This window comes from Saccopteryx bilineata, chromosome 4 (genome assembly GCF_036850765.1).
Source record: "Saccopteryx bilineata isolate mSacBil1 chromosome 4, mSacBil1_pri_phased_curated, whole genome shotgun sequence".
NCBI lineage: Eukaryota > Metazoa > Chordata > Mammalia > Chiroptera > Emballonuridae > Saccopteryx > Saccopteryx bilineata.
Genome location: NC_089493.1, coordinates 70,847,805 through 70,854,071, shown reverse-complemented (window position 1 = coordinate 70,854,071; position 6,267 = coordinate 70,847,805).

The window sequence follows — 6,267 nt, the reverse complement described above, 5'->3', positions numbered from 1 at the left end:
AATTAAAACTGATTTTCTTTTACTACAAAACAGAATTACCTACATTCTAAAATGTTCCAGTTTATTATACATAGTTAAGATCCCAGGATTTATCAGCATTATACCTTTTTCCTCCACTTAGAATTCTTCCCTCTCTTTGCAGGAAGTTGCATAATCTTAATTTAGGACTTAGTTTAAGGTATCATCTCTTAGAGGGGCCTTCCCTAGCCATTCTATCCAAAGAAAATATCCCAATATTTTCTATCATGACAAGTTGCAGTTTTCTGTTTAATTTTCTTTTTTCTTATCTGATGGTTATTTGGTGACTTCTATATACCAGCATCTGTCCTTATGGAAGGGCAGAAACTTAAATTCTTTTGTTTATTGTTTTTATTTCCACATTGTCGAGTATAGACACTCAGGGAATGAGTGAATTAATGAATGGAATGAATGAAAAAATGGTTTGAATCTTTTTTTTTTTTTAATAAATTTTTATTAATGGTAATGGGATGACATTAATAAATCAGGGTACATATATTCAAAGAAAACATGTCTAGGTTATTTTGTCATCAAATTATGTTGCAAACCCCTCGCCCAAAGTCAGATTGTCCTCCGTCACCCTCTATCTAGTTCTCTGTGCCCCTCCCCCTCCCCCTAACTCTCTCCCTCCCTCCCTCCCATGTCCTCCCTCCCCCCCCACCCTTGGTAACCACCACACTCTTGTCCATGTCTCTTAGTCTCATTTTTATGTTCCACCAATGTATGGAATCATGTAGTTCTTGTTTTTTTCTGATTTACTTATTTCACTCCTTATAATGTTATCAAGATCCCACCATTTTGCTGTAAATGATCTGATGTCATCATTTCTTATGGCTGAGTAGTATTCCATAGTGTATATGTGCCACATCTTCTTTATCCAGTCTTCTATTGAAGGGCTTTTTGGTTGTTTCCATGTCTTGGCCACTGTGAACAGTGCTGCAATGAACATGGGGCTACATGTGTCTTCACGTATCAATGTTTCTGAGGTTTTGGGGTATATACCCAGTAGAGGGATTGCTGGGTCATAAGGTAGTTCTATTTGCAGTTTTTTGAGGAACCACCATACTTTCCTCCATAATGGTTGTACTACTTTACATTCCCACCAACAGTGAATGAGGGTTCCTTTTTCTCCACAGCCTCTCCAACATTTGCTATTACCCGTCTTGTTGATAATAGCTAATCTAACAGGAGTGAGGTGGTATCTCATTGTAGTTTTGATTTGCATTTCTCTAATAACTAATGAAACTGAGCATCTTTTCATATATCTGTTGGCCATTTGTATCTCTTCCTGGGAGAAGTGTCTGTTCATGTCCTCTTCCCATTTTTTTATTGGATTGTTTGTTTGTTTGTTGTTGAGTTTTATGAGTTCTTTGTAAATTTTGGATATTAGGCCCTTATCTGAGCTGTCGTTTGAAAATATCAGTTCCCATATAGTTGGCTGTCTGTTTATTTTGATATCAGTTTCTCTTGCTGAGCAAAAACTTTTAATTCTGATGTAGTCCCATTCATTTATCTTTGCCTTCACTTCTCTTGCCATTGGAGTCAAGTTCATAAAATGTTCTTTAAAACCCAGGTCCATGATTTTAGTACCTATGTCTTCTTCTATGTACTTTATTGTTTCAGGTCTTATATTTAGGTCTTTGATCCATTTTGAATTAATTTTAGTACACGGGGACAGGCTGTAGTCGAGTTTCATTCTTTTGCATGTGGCTTTCCAGTTTTCCCAACACCATTTGTTGAAGAGGCTTTCTTTTCTCCATTGTGTGTTGTTGGCCCCTTTATCAAAGATTATTTGACCATATATATGTGGTTTTATTTCTGGGCTTTCTATTCTGTTCCATTGGTCTGAGTGTCTATTTTTTTGCCAATACCATGCTGTTTTGATTATCGTGGCCCTATAATATAGTTTAAAGTCAGGTATTGTAATGCCCCCAGCTTCATTCTTTTTCCTTAGGATTGTTTTGGCTATTCGGGGTTTTTTATAGTTCCATATAAATCTGATGATTTTTTGTTCCATTTCTTTAAAAATTCTCATAGGGATTTTGATGGGAATTGCATTAAATTTGTATATTGCTTTGGGTAATATGGCCATTTTGATTATATTTATTCTTCCTATGCAAGAACAAGGAATATTTTTCCATCTCATTGTATCTTTTTCGATTTCCCTTAACAATGCTTTGTAATTTTCATTATATAGGTCCTTTACGTTCTTTGTTATGTTTATTCCTAGGTATTTTATTTTTTTTGTTGCAATCGTGAAGGGGATTATTTTTTTGAGTTCATTTTCTAGTATTTCATTGTTGGCATATAGAAAGGCTATGGACTTTTGTATGTTAATTTTGTATCCTGCGACCTTACTGTATTGGTTTATTGTTTCTAATAATCTTTTTGTGGAGTCCTTCGGGTTTTCGATGTATAGGATCATATCATCAGCAAAAAGTGATAGCTTTACTTCTTCTTTTCCGATATGGATGCCTTTTATTTTTTGTCTTGTCTGATTGCTCTGGCCAGAACTTCTAGCACCACATTGAATAAGAGTGGAGAGAGTGGACAACCCTGTCTTGTTTCTGATTTAAGGTAGAAAGTCCTCAGTTTTATGCCGTTTAATAGGATGTTGGCTGATGGTTTATCATATATGGCCTTTATCATGTTGAGATATTTTCCTTCTATACCCATTTTGTTGAGAGTCTTAAACATAAAATTGTGTTGTATTTTATCAAAAGCCTTTTCTGCATCTATTGATAAGATCATGTGGTTTTTGTTCTTTGTTTTGTTGATATGGTGTATTACGTTAACCGTTTTGCGTATGTTGAACCATCCTTGAGATTCTGGGATGAATCCCACTTGATCATGATGTATTATTTTTTTAATATGTTGTTGTATTCGGTTTGCCAGTATTTTGTTTAGTATTTTAGCATCTGTATTCATTAGAGATATTGGTCTGTAGTTTTCTTTCTTTGTGCCATCCTTGCCAGGTTTTGGTATGAGGGTTATGTTGGCCTCATAAAATGTGTTTGGAAGTATTGCTTCTTCTTCAATTTTTTGGAAGACTTTGAGTAGAATAGGAACCAAGTCTTCTTTGAATGTTTGATAGAATTCACTAGTATAACCGTCTGGGCCTGGACTTTTATTTTTGGGGGGATTTTTAATAGTTTTTTCTATTTCCTCCCTGCTGATTGGTCAGTTTAGGCTTTCTGCTTCTTCATGACTCAGTCTAGGAAGGTTGTATTGTTCTAGGAATTTATCCATTTCTTCTAAATTGTTGTATTTGGTGGCATATAATTTTTCATAGTATTCTACAATAATTCTTTGTATATCTATGATGTCTGTGGTGATCTCTCCTCTTTCATTTTGGATTTTATTTATTTGAGTCCTGTGTCTTATTTCCTTGGTGAGTCTTGCCAAGGGTTTGTCAATTTTGTTGATCTTTTCAAAGAACCAGCTCCTTGTTTTATTGATTTTTTCTATAGTTTTTCTGTTCTCTATTTCATTTATTTCTGCTCTGATTTTTATTATCTCCTTTTTTCGGCTGGTTTTGGGTTGTCTTTGTTCTTCTTTTTCTAGTTCCTTAAGGTGTGAAGTTAAGTGGTTTACTTCGGCTCTCTCTTGTTTGTTCATATAGGCCTGAAGTGATATGAACTTTCCTCTTATTACTCCTTTTGCTGCATCCCAGAGATTCTGATATGTCGTATTTTCATTTTCATTTGTCTGTATATATCTTTTGATTTCTGCGCTTATTTCTTCTTTGACCCATTCATTTTTTAGAAGTATGTTGTTTAGTTTCCACATTTTTGTGGGTTTTTCCCCCTCTTTTTTGCAGTTGAATTCTAGTTTCAAGGCTTTATGATCAGAAAATATGCTTGGTACAATTTCAATTTTTCTAAATTTGCTGATATTGTCTTTGTGGCCCAACATATGGTCAATTCTTGAGAATGTTCCATGTACACTAGAGAAAAATGTATACTCTGTCGCTTTGGGATGAAGTGTCCTGTAGATGTCTATCATATCCAGGTGTTCTAGTATTTCGTTTAAGGCCACTATATCTTTATTGATTCTCTGTTTGGATGACCGATCTAGAGCCATCAGCGGTGTATTGAGGTCTCCAAGTATGATTGTATTTTTGTTAGTTTTTGTTTTAAGGTCAATAAGTAGCTGTCTTATATATTTTGGTGCTCCTTGGTTTGGTGCATATATATTAAGGATTGTTATGTCTTCTTGATTCAACTTCCCCTTAATCATTATGAAATGACCATTTTTGTCTCTGAGTACTTTTTCTGTCTTGTAGTCAGCATTATTAGATATGAGTATTGCTACGCCTGCTTTTTTTTGGGTGTTGTTTGCTTGGAGTATTGTTTTTCAGCCTTTCACTTTGAATTTGTTTTTATCCTTGTTGCTTAGATGTGTTTCTTGTAGGCAGCATATAGTTGGATTTTCTTTTTTAATCCATTCTGCTACTCTGTGTCTTTTTATTGGTAAGTTTAATCCATTTACATTTAGTGTAATTATTGACACTTGTGGGTTCCCTACTGCCATTTTATAAATTGCTTTCTGTTAGTTTTGTATCTTGTTTGATTCTTCTCTTTTGTTTTTATATCATTTGTTTTTGTTTGTTTGTGTTCCATACTTCTTTCCTCTGTTGCTACCTTTTTTAAGTCAAGATCTTGTGGTGGTTTTTTTAAGGGTGGTTACCATTAAGTAATGAAAAGGGTACCTACCATATTCATTGTAGTACCCTATCTTATAAGTATTTCTGCACTTCATCATCCTTTGCTACTGTTAATCTCCATCCTCTCCCCCCTTTTTTTCCTTTGTTGTCACAGTTTAAGTTTGGTTTTATTGTGTTCTTGGTGGAGCTGTTACTTGTGGTGTTGTTTTCTTTTGTTCTTTGAATCTGGTTGGAAAACCCCCTTTAGTATTTCGTGGAGTGGGGGCTTTCTGTTGATAAATTCTCTCATCTTTTCTGTATTTGTGAATGTTTTTATATCTCCTTCATACTTGAAGGATAGCTTTGATGGGTATAGTATTCTTGGCTGAAAGTTCCTCTCTTTCAGGGCTTTAAATATTGGGGTCCACTCTCTTCTAGCTTGTAGAGTTTCTGCTGAGAAATCTGATGATAATCTAATAGGCCTTCCTTTATATGTTGTACTCTTCTTTTCCCTGGCTGCCTTGAGAATTTTTTCTTTGTCATTGGTTTGTGTCATCTTTATTATGATGTGCCTTGGAGTGGGTTTGTTGGGGTTAAGAAAACTTGGTGTTCTGTTTGCTTCTTGAATTTGAGGCTTTAGTTCCTTCCACAGGCTTGGGAAGTTCTCGTCTATTATTTGTTTGAGTATATTCTCCATTCCATTTTCTTTCTCTTCTCCCTCTGATATACCTATTATTCTTATGTTATTCTTTCTGATGGAGTCAGACAATTCCTGTAGGGCTTTCTCGTTTTTTATTATTTTTGAGTCTCTTTCTTCTTCTCTCTGTTGTGCCTCAAGTTGTTTGTCTTCTATTTCACTAATCCTATCTTCTATCTGGGCTGTTCTGTTAGCTAAGCTTGTTACCTCGTTTTTCAGCTTGTGAATTGAGTTTTTCATTTCTGTTTGATTTGTTTTATAGTTTCAATTTCCTTGGTAATATATTCTTTGTGTTCATTGAGTTGTTTTCTGATCTCCCTATATTGCCTTTCTGTGTTTTCTTATATATCTCTGAGTATTTTTAAGATTTCTATTTTAAATTCTCTGTCATTTAACTCCAAGGCTTCCAATATGTTAAGTCTTTTCTCCATAGATTTTTCCACATCTATTTGTGTTACCTCTCTTTCTTTTGTATCCATAATATTCGATTTCCTCTTTCTTATCGGCATCTGAGGGTGGTCTTATTGATAGCACTAATTAGAATTAATAAAGAGTAAAAGAAAAAAAAAAAAAGGTAAAACACCCCACAAAAAAAAACAGTAATAATTTATTATTTCCCCCTTTTTTTTCTCTCTTCTCTTTCCCTCCTCTCCCCTCCTCAGGGAAATATCGTGCCTATAATGGAGGGCCTGATTTGGGGTGAAGAGTTCAAGGGGCAAAAAAAAGGGAGTAGGGACCTACTAAATGCAAAAAAAAAAAAAAAAAAAAAGGAAGAAAATCTTAGACAAGCATAAGATGATTTGCTTGTAAGTGATGGTCAACTAAGAGATATAATGAGAGGGATAAGAGGGAACCAGAAATAAGGACCAAAAAAGAATAATAAAGAAGAAAAAATAAAAATAATAAG